The following is a 16,742-nucleotide window of genomic DNA, read 5'->3' on the forward strand; positions in this document are numbered from 1 at the left end:
CATACAACCTTTGTGTATTATCACAGTTGGATACCATTGAAGGAACAGAACATAATTATCTATGGTTTAGTCTAGAGAGACAGACCAGAACTACAACTTTCACATCTGGTTCTGGACTGAACTATCCATAGCTTGTTGAAAAATGGGACATCATTTTTGCAAAAAAAGTAAATGAAAATTTCAGGCTGTCTTTTTGCTTAACTTTCAATGAAAAATTCATAGAAATTGCAAATTATAAAAATGTTCATCCAGCCCTAGAATTTCTGATATGTAAACTGTGTTGGGTTTCCAGATTTTCATATGGGCATAACTAAAACCAAAACTCTGCTCTCAGATCTGGTTGGTTCTGGTGTTCTGCAAATCCGTAAAGATTTTAATATATAATGTGCTACATTGCCTGCATGCATGGAACTTTTATTGACATCTCTGGAGTGGGATATCTGTTCTTGTATGCAGAGCAAAATACCGGTATCAGCTATGCAGATCTGAGAGCAGACTTTTCAGTGTACAACATGAGGAGGATAACCCCAAAGGAGTACATTTCTTGTCCAAGAAATAGTGAATAAGTCGCTTATTTAAATGTTCCATTTTCCCTTCAGCCTCTGCAGTCACAGCATACTTATATTTCACCATTTGTCTTTTCTAAATAGATATTTATGATTAATGTAAAAATTACACCATTATATAGTTGCTTTTGCTAATGTATTTAATTAATTAAATGCACAATTTAAGTGAAAACTGTAAAGGGTTAGGACTTCAAAACACACTTCTCTGTACAATAAGCTTTTTTCAATAGAGAGTGCATTATATCAATTAGTTTTATTCTTATCAGAGCAAAAAATTCCTAGGGGAAAAGTGACTTCAGTGTCTTTTGGATCAACCCCTTAATATATGTAGATTCATAAAGTCCACACGGAACCGTTATGATCATCTTGTCTGACCTGCTCCATAATACTGGCCATACAGTTTCACCGAATAATTCTGACATCAAACCAATTACTTCTTGATGAGCTAGACTCTAGAGCATATCTTCTAGGAAGGTGTCTGGTTTTGATTTAAAGACTTCATGTGATGGACTTCGCCCTTACTGTTAACAATTTGTTCCTAGTTTCTAGTCTTAATTTTTCTTGCTTCAGCTTCAAGCTCTTGGATCTTGCTATGCCTTTGTTTGCTAGATTAAAGATCTCTCTCCTATCAGAAATCTGCTGCACAGTAGGTACTTGTAGACCACGATTAAATCGCCTCTTAAATTGATCTTAATAAGCATCTCACTATAAAGTACGTTTTCCAGACCTTGACTTTTTCCTGTATCTCTTCTGAGCCATTTCCAATTTTTCAAGGTGTGTTTTGAAGTGTGGATACTGGAACTGGACACAGTAGTCCTGAATGATTTTACTAATGCTGATTGTAAGTTCAGAGGGCAAAGAAGTTACTGTTGTAGGAATACATATCTAAGGTGATGAGGTAATTTGATGGCAGGGATGGTAGCATGTTGTACTACCACGTAATAGAATCAGGCTTGGGATTTCAGCCCTTGGAGTTGAGGCACCTCCTGCCAAGCATGCAATTGAGGACCAGAAGGCAAGGACTGACAATTCTACTATCATAACTCTTTGCTGGACACTCCTTGGAAGGGTGTGTCCAAAGTACAATATATTCCATCCTCTTGCGTTATGCTGAAACACCACTTAGCAGCTATTTGTAGGAGGGATCTGTGGGTATAAAGTAAGTTGGAGTAGGATTTGTCATTCCATATATAACCTGTTGTCCATCAAGTCCAATACCTTGCCTCCAGCAGTGGCCTATGACTGATACTTAACAAGAAGGTGAACCTCAGTATTCCCCATTATGCACCTAGCTCTTTGGACGGAGGGTACATGGTGGGAGAAGAGAATAAATTAGTATGGAATTGTGTCTTCAGAATAAATTAATGGGAAAAGTCTGAAAACTGACCAGATTTGGCTCTGTTTGCAACCAAAACAGTAGAAGACTTACACTTAAAAGTGAAGGGCAATGTGCTGTCAAAGACCCTTGCTGCAATAATTATTTTAAGTAGTTTTAAAGGACATAGTTTAGACTGAAGAGGGATCTATTTATGATTTAATTGTGTACTGTTAAAAAAGGACTCTTACATCATTGTAAAAATCTCTTTGGGCAACAAAAATAGGATTAGAATTCTCTTTTGATATTTACAAAAATAAATTTTATGGACATACAAAGTCTCAGTAGGGAATAATTCTCTTATTTTTGTTTGTGTTTTAAACCTCTCCTCAGAGAGGGAATAAAATTTAATAAATCCTTCATTCTCTTTCTCAACAATATCTTTAACCTACCTAAAATATATTTCAAATTTATAGTGATTAAAAAAATCTTCAATATCCTGCTGTGCTGGAGCTAAAGAATGTTAGATAAAAATCAAAACTTTCATTTTTAGGCTAAATTAAAACTCTTGTCCATCAGCACTATGCAATTTTGACTCTTTCATAATGACATAAAGTTATCCTTGTACTTCTGCACTAATTGAAGTTATGTTATTCCATAGTGCCAAACTTTTTTTTTTCTAATTTTGTGGGAGTATTTCTCCCTCCACACACACAATCACAGAGAATAAATTCCACATACTTGAAATAAGTTAACCATTATAAAGTTCAGAATTCATGAAGCTCTTCCAACATAGAATGGTTAAGGAATTGCAGCAGAATCTCAAGGTCACTGAGAATATTCTTTGGGGTATTCTTATGTGGCTTATCTGTGCTCACATGCCTAATATATTTTTTTTTTCAGTGCAGAGAATAGCCACTTGCAGAGAATGGAAGCCTTAGCCCGGCCCTGTGCCATCCCTTATTCAAGTTCTTTTATACTCCTCTTTTTAAAGAAGCTGTCAAGTTCTTTTCTGAAGCTGACAGGAAAGGCCAAATCTGCAGTACAGGAAGAGAGGCAAAAAAGAAACTTTTTGTGTTGATGTTTTACTAAGTGAGCTAAGGAGAATTTTAGAATCATGTAATTTACTCTGGCGGCATTTACTGTACATAGCTATAGTGATGGTAATTTCTTTCATTGTTGAAGTGAAAAGATAACCATCAATCAGTTGTCAATTGGTCAATTGCAGAAGTGATGAAAAGAAACTGGTAGGAACAATCACTTCTGTGGCTACCTAGACTATTTGGGGTTTTAAGGAAAATATGGGAACTGGAGTGTGTAAAAATGGAATGAGCCTGGCAGGTTAATAACATTAAAAGATTTAACAGAGTAGCAAATATAACACAGATAATCAATTTAATTATAATTATTTTGGTGAGTTAAAGCATTGCAGAAACAGGTTAAAACGCAGTCAGTATTGAAGCATCTTGAAACCATGAATGCTGAAAACTAGGCAGGTTAGGGTAGACTGTTAAACTGACTTTTGAGTTGGAATAATTCTTTGTTCAGTGTCAGGATCCAGTCTGATCATTTATTTCAGATGTTACTATACGTGCAGTAATAATTCCAGTCAGAAGTAACATTTTTTATAAAAGGGAATATAGCTAGTCTTGTAATGCTCTGAGATATTCATGAAATACATTACAACATTTAAATTGCAAAAGCTGTATAAGAAATAATATCAGGCCTAGTTCAGGGATCAGCTCTACTTTTAAATAAATAGGTAGGAAGTTATTTTTAAAACTAGTTCCAGGGTGCTGGTATCCAAATGCTGCATGTTTCGTAGTTATTAAAATTATCTGAATGTCATCTATTCCTTTTTATTTCATTTTGTTAGGGTTTAGGCAAAAGGTTTCCTTTTAATTCATTCTGTTTTTTTTGTCAAAGTTGCAATAATATTCATTTTGGATGGTTTATGCTGTGGTGGAGATGTTTGTGTTTGTGTTTTTTGTTTTGTTTTGTTTTGTTTTGTTTTTGCTGTGGTAGGTAATAAAAAGGATTACAGGCCCTCCAGAAGGATGAGATATCATCAGTTTGTAATCCAGCCCATGGTTTCCTAGATACCATATTGTCTATTCTGTTCCGCTATGTGAAAAATGTTGAATATCAACAATGGGTTTCAGTGCTGTATTGTTGAGTTTTGTATGAACTAATCTAGCTTCACTTAAAAAAAAAAAACACTACAGCTTTGGACAAAAGTCTATAGCCAGTGCATTCGTAACTCCCCATGCACAAGAGCTGACGGTGGCTCTGGGAAGACATTTTACTCATTTGGTTTCTTCTTTCTTATAGTCTTCTTGTCCTGCTCTCAGGTGTTTACCACCTATTAGAATTTCACCTGTATGGGTACTGTGTTTGAGAAAGTCCCAGGACTTGTCAGCTGGTATAGGCCTCATAAAAGACAGCTCTGTTCAGGGTTTGAAAGGTAAGATTCTACCTAACTCCTCTGCTGCCTGTGATTATAAGATGCTAACTTTATTGGCCTAGCTCTGAAACTTTGCAGTGTATCACTTATTTGTAACTTTTGTAGAGGGCACGCTAGCGTAGCAAGTTTCAGCTTACCAGGAAAATGAATCATTCTTGGAGTGAGGGGTGCAGAGGTTAGGGGAGATGGATTTGAGTGAAATGTACCTTTCCTTGTACAGTAATTGACTTGTAACTAAAAACTGAAGTGGATGCTATGTGACTTGCACAATGAAGTGCTGCTGGCACAGGTATTCTGCACATTTGTATGTTCCAAAAACTAGTGTAAGAGTATGGGGAAAATGTTTGTATGACCTGAGGGCATATTTCCGGTACATTTATAGCTCAGATGATCATATGTGATTCTGACCTGCCTTGCCATAACTAATGGCTTGTTTTCCATTTTAGATTTTGGTGCTGTGCTTTAAATATTTTGATGGATATTCTGCTGGGGGTGCTGTTTGCTTGAAATAAAGTAGGCAGGAAACAACTGGGAGTAAATAAGATACATAATCTGAAGGACATTGTCCTTAGTCCAGCTCTTGAAGAAACCTTCATTTATTTGTCGCCAGTATTGTGTTCTCCCTATATTTTATTACATCGGCTAAACAATTAGAAGCAAATTGTACAATTAAGTATGTACATTAACTGCTGTGAATTACACTAGATGCACAATAGTGAAATATGTGCATATTGAATGTATGTGGATGTTACATGTTTAAAATATTTTAAAATCTTTTCTGTGTACTTTATATTACTAGATTCCTACCTTTTTCATTAAAAGTTATATTGCACTTTGGTTATTTTCAGTGCTTAGGTTTGTAAATTGCTTTAATTGCATGGTAAAGTTATGGTTTATAAGCATATACTTGATTATGACTAAGACAAGTGTGTTCTGTTGTAGAATGAGTGCATTTTTATAGTTTCACAACTCTTAAATTATAACTTTGTCCCTTTTTATTATTAAAAAAATATCTGCAACTATAGCCCAATCTCCAAAAACTCCTGACCCTTTCAGGCATTTCCTTTTCTTGTGAAAGATTTTCACAGAGGGTATATTACTTTACAAGATCCTATCCATGCCCTGCTACAGTTTGAATGTTTTTTCCATCCTTTTTTAACCTAGGAATTAGAAGAAAGTGCAGACGATGCTTGCTTAACCCTGCATTTAGTGCCAAGCAATGATGTGCTCCCTATGAAACCATTTCTGACCCTCTTCTTGCAGTGGTGAGCCTGAATTTTTCCCCTTCCTTGCCCATCATTGTCAGTCAATTATAGGATGGAACTGAACCAGAAAATCTGGTACAGTCTGGCAATTAGTACAAAGAGTTTCCAGTCTAGTGTGAAGACAGAAATGCAAGAGCCCCAGCAGCTAGAGAAATAGTTTTGATTGGCCGTGGACATAGCCTTTTAGTGCTGCTTGGTTACTTCCTAAAGATACTGGCTCCTACCCTACAGGTCTTCCCCTTAAAGTACTACATTATGGGCCTACTTTTTGTAAGTCTTTTTTTGTTTTGTTTTTTTCTTCTTTTTTTAGCTCCAGCTTCTCCCATTTTCAGACTGTCATTTTAACCCATCAAACAGACACATTTTGACTTGTACAACAAAGAACCAAGTTATCAACATTCACAGAAACTGACATTTTTAATTCAGGCTTCATTATGTCTTTGATTGATGACAGTGAGCTACAAAGACATTTAAAAAAAATTATTATTTTTTTCTTTTAAATCCAGCATTGGGATGTTTATCTTTCTTTTAGTGCTCATATTTCCCTTTCTACCTTTATTCCTTAGTAATATATAATTAGCATTATCAAAACCATCAGCTATTATCCAATGTGACTTTTGACCTTTGTTTTTACCTGTCTAGCATTTTTCAAAATAAATTACAAGAAGAATTTTAACAAGATATTTTAAAGTTCTACAATGAAGTATGGTTAATTAAGCTCCCTAGTACTTGTATGCATAAAAACCTTCACTGTGGACAAGTTCTATAAAGATTTAATGAAAGATTAAATAGAAGACCATTATTTTTAATGTTTGATGCTGTAAAACAAAACTGACAAGAATTAAAATTTTAATACAAAATTGAAAATTAATACTTCTATAATCCATATAATATATATTTTACGAGAGCAATCTTCATATGAAGTTATAGCATGTTCAAGGGTTGTCACTGAGTTTGTAAAAACTAGTTCCTATAAAGCATAAGAGAGAACATCCAGTATAACTGTAAATATAGGTTGAAGTCCGTGAGTAGTGCTGTGCTTATGAATTACTGGAAAGTAAAGTTTTCAAATTATTATATATGAGAAGGTTGGTAACTTGACTGGATGTATGAAAAGTAAACAAATATTTATGTCATTCTTAAAAGCAAAATTCAATCTGAAAATAATGTTAACTCCAAACTAGATAGCTGCACAGGCAGTGGCCAGGAACACTGGGCATTCAGGCACAACTATATTAAGGTTTTTTGTGAGCGTTATTGTCCTTATACGAGTCAACAGTTTCTTTTCTGTGCTTGGATAGTTATGTATGTGGGATACTGATTTTTGTTCTAAACCAATTATTTTGTGAAGTTGTTAAAAAGTCAAATGTGCAATCTAATGTTTATATGCATCAATATATAATCTATACATAAGTATTTTACACTGTCTTTTTTTCTTTTCTCTTTCTCTCTTTCCTTCTGTGTAGCAGTTATGTAAGAATTCTTGAAGGATGCTTCAGACACATAACAGCAGAATATTCCATTCAGGAGTTAGATACTGCTTTTGCTATAGCAGTGGAAAGAAGTCTAGTAGTAGAGGACTGTACGTGTGACAATAGCATTAACATGTTGCCCACTTCAATCTGGTACTACTTGTTTCTGTATTTATCAGACATTCCTCCCTGCTGACTGATCGCTGTCATTCATTATCCTACTTCTGTTATGGAGAATCAGACCTTCCTTTAAGGCTGTCAGCACTGCTGTTGATGTCCATATAATAGGCCATTTTTCCTGAAAGTCTATATAGAGCAACAAATTAGTATGTTCTTTTTGTGATCTTAGGGCAGTCAGTATGCATATAGCATATGCAGAACTAAAGACATTCTGTACATTGTTCTTGGGGATTGGTAGCACCGTATGGATTAAACTCAGAGCTGGTTATCTGGAAACACCGACATTGGCAATAGATGGGCTGTTGGTGCTTATGGCAGGATTTCTACATAGATCATTATTCATTGTATTATTAATAGCTACCATTTTGCTGGTTGTTTGTTTTGCATAGCAACAACAAAATGGTGGCGTAGGCTCAAGCTGAGAGAAAAGGGAAAATGATGGTGCATTGCACCTTGTTAAAATAAATGAGTTGATTTTATGTAAGGATCAGGCACAAGAGGAGGTGGAAGTTCTCCTTGTTCAAAGTTTAACACTCAGGCAATGGTGGCACCTGTCAAATACAAATTCCAAATACACTTCTGGTGATTGTTGCATTTATTTTTCACTTTGTAGTAATGTTGTTTCTTTCAATATGTAAGCATATTTGGTGTGGAACCAAGAATGCCCCATTTTAGCTTGTTAGTCACTAAGCTATGTTATCATGGCCAACAGGTCAAATGCCCATATAAACATGTTTGAATATGAGCTTTAACTACAATTCATAGTTTCAGTGAGTCTAGCATTCCAACATAATGTTCCCAGCTGGCTAACTAACTGTGCCCTGCTTTCAGCACTTTGCTTCTGTGGAATAATGGTATATTTTATTCATGTGTTTTCCACTCTCCCTCCAAAAGCATCTCTCGACCCGCAATACAAGATTTTACTTTTAATTAAGCAATAATATCTCAAGGCACTCTTCAGAGCTGGATAAATATTATTATCCCCGTTTCTCACTTGGGGAAATTGAGGCACAGAGGTTAAGGGACTTGTCCAATGTTTCATTTCAATTTGGTGGCAAGGATGGAATAGAATTTCAGACCTCCTGACTGTCCTAGGCTTCTTAAAGCACCTCGCCATGACTTTAAGCTACCCAATGCATAATTGTTTGCTATATCTCAAGGCTATTTTAAAAACTGTATTGGAACCACCACTAACACCTACCTCCAATGGATGACCCTCAGTTATAAGAGACCATTTTAAACTATCTCAATCTCTTTTCACTTGCGGGATCCAATCTCACTGCTGTTGAATACAATGCCAAAACTCCCATGGAGTTCAAGAGAGCAAGATCAGGCCCTGGTTCCTCACTCCTTCAGTCCAACTGGCTGATTTATCTGTCATTCTGTTGAAGAAGTTTGGTGTGAAATATTGGCCACATTATCATTTCAGGAAGACTGGGACATGGAGCAGGCAGACAGTCAACGAGAGACCAGATGGGATATCTGTGTGCCACAAATTAGCACATGGAAACAGTAGCACCAGAGACATCCTCTCCTATTTCTGGCTTCTCAGTTACTTTGATATTTCTATCAGGTTTCTTCTGTCTCCTGGATTAGGTCATGTCCTCTGGTCTTCTTTCTGCCTGTGCTCTGGGGAGGAAATCGAGGAGGACAAGCCAGACATATCAGCTACTATCCCTCTGTTTTTCCATGAGGAACCTTAGAGTCAAAGAGAGGGGAAAAAATAGAGCTTCACAGCACATCATGGGTAGCAGATTGGCCCTGAAGAGAGAGCTGGGCCTGGAGAGACCAAGAAATGGGGAAGAGAGAAGGAAAGGTCTCCCTCTCTGTGCCTGGACACCTGCAAACAATGGCCCAAATCATATAAAGAGCAGAGAAATACCGTAGTCTCTGAACTCAGTCCCCTAGGTTTCCCCAATCTAGCTGCACCAGTCGAGAGAGTTTTACTTGTTTCTTTAAAGTGGGAGGATCTACATCCGCCAGGGATAGTGACTTCCATCCACAGACTGAGTTTTGCTTGTCCTTTAAGCAAATCTTAAAGAGATTTCCAATTTTATATATTGTTCTGTCTTCTTCAGGAATCTGGCAAATTATCAAAGTGCCACATCTAATAATAGCAATTAAAAAGCCCCAATTCTGCTCTCATATCAATTTAAATATTAGGTTCTAGTAACCCCTCATTCAACTGTTATGTATATTTTCTGAATTTCTTTCTTAATCTTGCCGATTATCAAGATATTTGTGGTGGCTTTTTACTTTACCTCTTGTTCTATTTGATTCATTCACTGATTTTACAACTCTGCCTGTGATATCACAGTCACTTCCAACGTAATTTTGATGCGAACAAACACCGAATTGTGACCTCACTGAAGAAATGAGGGAAGAGAAGGAGAATGGGGGAAGCAAGTAGTTAGAGCAAGAGAATGGGAATCAAGGCTTCCAGTCTTGGCTCTGCTACTGATTTGTTGTGATGCTAGGAGAAAATCTGTGTACGTAGTTGCGTTTCAAATTAACCCAACTGTAGCAGAGCGGGGCCAGGGCTCAACCCTCCTTGAAGGCAGGAGGGAGCCATGCCGGCTTACCGCACTCCGTTGCCCTGGGGCCCGCCCCTTGCTTTGGGGCTGTGCGACCGCCCACTGTCACTTAGGGTCAGACGCTCTGCTGCAGGGCGGAGCAGACACATTTAGCAGGTTACTTAGGCCCTTTGTTGCAGGGCTGAGCAGACAAGCAAACAGTCAACAGGTGGCTCAGGCCCTTCGTTGCAGGGCTGAGCAAACAAGCAACCAGTTCATAGGGGGCTCAGACCCTCTGTTGCAGGACTGAGCAAACAGGCACAGTTAATCGGGGGTTCTTCTTCGAGTGATTGCTCATATCCATTCCAGTTAGGTGTGCGCGCCGCGCGTGCACGTTCGTCGGAAACTTTTTACCCTAGCAACTCCAGTGGGCCGGCAGGTCGCCCCCTAGAGTGGCGCTGCCATGGCGCTTGATATATACCCCTGCCAGCCCACCCGCTCCTCAGTTCCTTCTTACCGCCGTGTCGGTCGTTGGAACTGTGGAGCACGGCATTGCTGTCCTCCACGTCCCTAGCTCTCCTTTGTTTTACAGTTCATAGTTGTAGTTAGTAGTAAATAGTTGTTAAGTATAGTTAGTTATTTGGTGTATTGTAAATATTTGTAAATACTTGTTAGCGGGTTTGAGCCGTAGCCCTTCCCGGCACCCGGCACCGGGCCCATGCCTGGTTCGCCGGGCTTCAAACAATGCGTGGTCTGTAAGAAGCCTATGCCGACCAGCGATCCCCACGACACGTGCCTAAAGTGCCTGGGGGAATCGCACATTTCGGACAAGTGCTGCATTTGCAAGGCATTTAAGCCTAGGACAAAAAAGGAGAGGGACCAGAGATTAAGGACTCTCCTTATGGAAGCGGCACTCAACCCGGCAGCTTCCCAGACCGTCGCCTCTACACCGGCACCAGACCGCGCCGGCACTGGGAAGACACCCCGGCACCGTCCTTCCCCGGCACCAGGACCCGAAGCAAGGCCCTCGAAGTCTGCGACTCCATCCAGGCAGACTCGAGTGGAACGCCCGGCACCTACCTCAGCCGCGGCACCACCAGTAGGGATCCCGTCGACTGCGGGCCCAGAGGGTCCGTCGAGTCCGGTCCCTCCAAGCTCCCCCATAAGATCTGGGGTTGAGCTATTGGTCCCATCGACGCCAGAGACTTTTGCTTCGGCACGGGACCTGATCGTTCTTACAGAGCCAACTCAGCCTCCACCCACGGTACCCCCAGTGCGGGTTGTGTCCAGAGTCAAGCCGACGATGAGAGCGCCGTCTCGGGACTCATGTTCACTGTCGAGGCCCCGTCACCGTGGACGCTTCTGCTCCCGGCGCCGCTCGCAGTCCCAGCACCGCTCCCCTCGGCAGTACTGGTCGCACTCGCGGCGCCGGTCATCCTCCAAACAGTCCCGGTCTGGTTCAAGTCATCGCTACCGGCACCGGGACTCTAGGAGCCGTTCCCACCAGCGATCAACTCCTCGGTCGACCTCCTGGCACCGAGCTGGTGGCAGGTCCCGGTCCCGGTCCCAGTCGACCTCCTGGCACCGCGTCGGTGGCAGGTCCCGGTCCCGATCCCGGCACCGAGTCGGAGGCAGGTACCGGTCCCGATCCCGGCACCGAGTCGAAGGCAGGCCCCGGTCCTGATCCCGGCACCGGTATGATTCCCGGTACTGGTCCCCGGCACCGATGACATCTTCGGCGTCAGGATGAAGGGATCCCTACCAGCCGCGTTCGGCCCCTCCATGGCCTTCCAGACAGCCGTCTGTGTTGTCACAGGCAGACAGTGTTTATGCGCTGGACACAGGCACGTGGCCCTTTTTCAGGACCCTCCTCCGCAGGACCAGGGACCGCAGCAGTGGGGGTTCTGGACACTCTGGGCGTACCACCAAGCCCAGGGCCCCCAGCAACTTCCTCCTAGGCCTGCGACAGCTGAGCACAGGGCGCCGGAGGCATCGCTGTCTCGCCCCCTTCCCTCTCCGGACGGGGAGGACAGGTCCAAACAGCAGGACCCTGAGCTCCCTCTGGAGTCAGAGGCGCGGGCTCAGACAGACCCCCCCATGGACACTCTCTTGCCAGGGGTCTCCTCATCGTCCTCTCCCGATGAGGCAGTGGCAGGCACATCTTCCACCAGCCCTCCCCCACTCGACCTCGGGGCGCACCAGGACCTCCTCAGGCGCGTAGCGCAGAACTTAAACCTGCAAGCTGAGGAGGTCTCCGAGATCAAAGATCCCGTGGTGAGCATCCTCTCCTCAGATGCTCCCACCAGGGTCGCCCTGCCCTTTATTCGGACTATACAGGCCAACGCCAATACGATCTGGCAGTCGCCGGCCTCCATCCCCCCTGCTGCACGAGGCGTGGAGCGTAAGTACATGGCCCCCTCCAGGGGCTATGAGTACCTCCATGTTCACCCGACACAGTGCTCCCTCGTAGTGCAGTCGGTGAACGAGAGGGAGCGTCATGGGCAAGAGGCGCCAGCTCCCAAGTCCAAGGAGGCCAGGCATATGGACCTCCTCGGCCGCAAGGTCTATTCGGTGGGGGCCCTTCAGCTCAGGGTTTCCAACCAGCAAGCCCTCCTTAGCCGCTATGCCTTTAACTCTTGGGTGGCAGCGGATAAGTTTAAGGAGCTGTTGCCACAGGAGGCGCGTCAAGAATTTGCAGCAATTCTTGACGAGGGCAAGAAGGTCGCAAGAACCTCGTTGCAGGCCTCCTTGGACGCAGCAGACTCTGCTGCTCGTACTCTCGCCTCAGGGGTTACAATGCGCCGCATCTCCTGGCTTCAGGTTTCTGGCCTTCCACCGGAGCTCCAATATACCATCCAGGACCTCCCGTTCGAAGGTCAGGGCCTGTTCTCGGAGAGGACAGACCCCAGACTAAAAAGTCTGAAGGACAATCGGGTCATCATGCGCTCCCTTGGGATGCACACGCCCGGGACACAACGCAGACCCTTCCGGCCGCAACAACAACAGCAGCGCCGGCCGTACCCCCAGTTCCGCCAGCGGCAGGACCTCAATAGGTGCCGTGGCAGGAATGGCAGGCGCAGACAGTCGGGCAACCAAGGGGGGCAGAACCAGAGCTCCTCCAAAGCGTCACCTGGGCCCAAACCTTCGTTTTGAAGGTGCGGCCGAGGGCACGGTACCAGTTTCCCCCACGGATCCTTCCCCCCCGTTTTCCAACCGCCTTTCGTTTTTCCTCTAGGTGTGGACCCAAATAACATCCGACCGCTGGGTCTTACGCACTGTGCAAACGGGATACCGTCTGCAGTTTACGTCTTTCTTTCCCTCCCGCCACCCACCCTCGTCCCTCTTCAGGGACCCCTCTCACGAGCAATTCCTCTGCCAGGAGGTACAGACGCTCCTCGACAAAGGAGCCATAGAGGCGGTTCCGGAGAACGAGAAGGACAAGGGGTTTTATTCCCGCTACTTCCTGATCCCCAAGGCCAAGGGAGGCCTCAGACCTATCCTCGACCTGCGGGAACTCAACAAACATATGGTGAAGTTGAAGTTCCGCATGGTATCCCTGGGGACCATTATCCCATCTCTGGATCCTGGAGACTGGTACGCCGCCCTCGACATGCAGGACGCTTACTTTCATATCGCCATATTGCCACAACACAGACGTTTCCTTCGGTTCGTGGTCGACTGCCATCATTACCAATTTGTGGTCCTCCCGTTTGGCCTCTCCACGGCCCTGAGGGTATTCACCAAATGCATGGCTGTCGTCGTCACATATCTTCGGCGCAATCGCATTCACGTGTTCCCTTACCTCGACGATTGGCTCATTCGGGGCACATCAGAGCTGCAGGTCTGCAACCACGTCCGCAGGATCTGAGGCCTCTTTACTACCTTGGGCCTCATTATCAACGTGGACAAGTCCACTCTGCTCCCCACGCAGAGGATAGAGTTCATCGGGGCTGTCCTGGACTCCACCTTGGCCAGGGCCCTTCTACCGTTTCCCAGGTTCCAGTCACTGTCGGCCATCATTCAGCGCTTGCAGACGGCCCCCCTGACCTCTATAAGGACATGCCTAACCCTCTTAGGCCACATGGCGGCCTGCACATTTGTGACAGGTTATGCGTGGCTCCGCATGAGGCCCCTCCAATCTTGGCTCATCGCACAGTACCGGCCGACCAGACATTCGCTGGACACAGTTGTCACCATCCCCCAGGGGGTATTGGATTCCCTCTGCTGGTGGCTAGACCAGTCCGTCGTGTGTGCAGGGCTCCCGTTTCATCCGCCCCAACCCTCGGTGTCCCTAACAACGGATGCCTCAGATCTGGTCTGGGGGGCCCACCTGGAAACCCTGAGGACACAGGGCCTCTGGTCCCCTCAGGAGGTGGATCTCCACATCAACATACGGGAGTTGAGAGCGGTCCGTCTTGCTTGTCAAGCGTTCTCCCATCAGCTTCAAGGTCGTTGTGTCGCAGTGTTCACCGACAACACGACGACCATATACTATATCAACAAGCAGGGCAGCACAAGATCCTGTCCCCTATGTCAGGAGGCGATGCGGCTCTGGGACTTTTGTATAGCCCACTCCATTCACCTCACGGCTTCCTTCCTCCCCGGAGTACGGAACACGCTGGCGGACCGCCTGAGCAAATCCTTCCTCTCACACGAGTAGTCCCTTCACCCAGACGTCACCCTCTCACTCTTCCAGAGGTGGGGTTGTCCCCACGTGGACCTCTTCGCGTCCAGGGGGAACAGGAAATGCCAGATGTTCTGCTCCTTTCAGGGCCGCGAACCCGGTTCGGTAGTGGACGCCTTCCTTATCCCGTGGACGACCCACTTGTTCTATGCGTTCCCTCCGTTCCCACTAGTCCACAAGGTCCTTCTGAAGGTGCGCAGGGACAGGGCCTGCGTGATTATGATAGCTCCAGCGTGGCCCAGGCAACATTGGTACCCCATGTTGCTGGACCTGGCCATAGCCAACCCAGTGCCCCTGCCCCTTCACCCGGACCTGATCACCCAGGACCACGGCAGACTCTGTCACCCGGACCTCCAGTCGCTGCACCTTGCGGCGTGGCTCCTGCGTGGCTGACCAGATCCGAATTACGCTGCTCTACCCCGGTACGTGAAGTACTCCTGGGCAGCAGGAAGCCTTCCACCAGAGCGACGTACTCGGCCAAGTGGAAGCGTTTCTCGTGTTGGTGGGCAGAGAGGGCTTTCCTCCCTATGGAGGTTTCTATCGCCAATATTTTGGACTACATCTGGTCCCTCAAGCAACAGGGCCTGGCGATATCGTCCCTTCGGGTTCACCTGGCGGCTATCTCCATTTTTCATCCGGGTGGGGATGGCCGCTCGGTTTTCTCTCACCCGACAGTGACTAGATTCCTGAAGGGACTAGAACATCTTTACCCCAACATCCAACCCCCCGCCCCTACCTGGGATCTCAACTTGGTTCTGGCTCGGCTCATGGGACCTCCTTTTGAGCCGTTAGCGACTTGTTCCCTGCTCTATCTTTCCTGGAAGACTGCCTTTCTAGTGGCCATCACCTCAGCTAGATGGGTGTCGGAACTCCGGGCCCTCACGGTAGATCCCCCGTATACGGTCTTCCATAAAGATAAGGTATAGCTGAGACCGCACCCTGCCTTTCTCCCCAAGGTGGTCTCAGCCTTTCACGTCAACCAGGAGATCTTCCTCCCCGTCTTTTTCCCGAAGCCTCATTCGTCACGCAGGGAGCAAGAGCTCCACTCGCTTGATGTCCGTCAGGCCCTCGCATTTTATGTAGACATAACCAAACCGTTCCGCAAATCCCCCCAACTTTTCGTGGCAGTAGCGGAACGAATTAAGGGGCTTCCCATTTCCTCGCAGAGGTTATCCTCGTGGGTGACGTCCTGTATCAGGACCTGCTATGACTTGGCTCACGTCCCTACGGGCCGTGTGACTGCGCACTCTACCAGGGCGCAGGCGTCATCACTGGCTTTCCTCGCCCATGTGCCCATCCAGGAGATCTGTAGGGCGGCGACCTGGTCCTCTGTCCACACCTTTGCTTCCCACTACGCCCTGGTCCAGCAGTCCAGAGATGACGCGGCCTTCGGCTCTGCAGTGCTCCATGCCACTACTTCTCACTCCGACCCCACCGCCTAGGTAAGGCTTGGGATTCACCTAACTGGAATGGATATGAGCAATCACTCGAAGAAGAAAAGACGGTTACTCACCTTTGTAACTGTTGTTCTTCGAGATGTGTTGCTTATATCCATTCCACACCCGCCCTCCTTCCCCACTGTCGGAGTAGCCGGCAAGAAGGAACTGAGGAGCGGGTGGGCCGGCAGGGGTATATATCAAGCGCCATGGCGGCGCCACTCTAGGGGGCGACCTGCCGGCCCACTGGAGTTGCTAGGGTAAAATGTTTCTGACGAATGTGCACACGCGGCGCACACACCTAACTGGAATGGATATGAGCAACACATCTCGAAGAACAACAGTTACAAAGGTGAGTAACCGTCTTCTCAGGCCCTTTGTTGCAGGGCTGAGCAAACAGGCACAGTTTATCGGGGGCTCAGGCCCTTTGTTGCAGGGCTGAGCAGACAAGCAGTTCAGGTGCAGAAAGCCCAGGCCCTGGGCCAGGGCGGGGCAACAAGCGACTCAGGGCCCAGGCCCTTCAGGAGGGGTTGAGCCAACAAACACCAGGAATGGCCTGTTCAGGCCAGGGAGGAGGGGGAGTCTGCCAGCCTTGAAGTGGTGGCAGGGGGAACGCAGGCCCTCCCACTCCACTGCGTTCCAGCCCGGGGCCCTAGTAGCGGTCAACACTGCTGGCGGTCAGTGAGGGATCCTGACCGAAACACACTGACATCGGCTCAGGTGAGTCTGCAGCCTGACTGGAGTCGGCTGCCCCCGGTCCACTTCCAACCTCCCCCTCACTGGGTACCTGCCATCCGCCGGCTTTGTCTGGTGGGTCCCAGACCATGGGTTCCTCAGGATACCGAGC

General features: G+C 45.9%; 1 protein-coding gene and 1 long non-coding RNA gene across 6 annotated transcripts in view; one reads left to right on the top strand and one right to left on the bottom strand.

Annotated features, from left to right (window-relative positions):
• Positions 1–16,742, bottom strand: part of DNAJC19 (DnaJ heat shock protein family (Hsp40) member C19) — a 734,312-nt gene that overhangs the window by 310,499 nt on the left and 407,071 nt on the right. The gene's annotated exons all lie outside the window — the stretch shown is intronic.
• LOC127056465 (uncharacterized) overlaps positions 1–16,742 on the top strand; it is a 402,113-nt gene that overhangs the window by 283,736 nt on the left and 101,635 nt on the right. The window contains exon 1 of one of the 5 annotated variants that reach the window (XR_007775815.1): positions 4,133–4,345. The exons of 3 other annotated variants lie outside the window; for them this stretch is intronic. This is a non-coding gene — a long non-coding RNA (uncharacterized LOC127056465). Of the gene's footprint in view, positions 1–4,132; positions 4,346–5,518; positions 5,611–16,742 lie in introns of those variants that run through there. One more of the 5 variants, XR_007775820.1, reaches the window with a different exon arrangement.

This window comes from Gopherus flavomarginatus, chromosome 8, assembly GCF_025201925.1.
Source record: "Gopherus flavomarginatus isolate rGopFla2 chromosome 8, rGopFla2.mat.asm, whole genome shotgun sequence".
NCBI lineage: Eukaryota > Metazoa > Chordata > Testudines > Testudinidae > Gopherus > Gopherus flavomarginatus.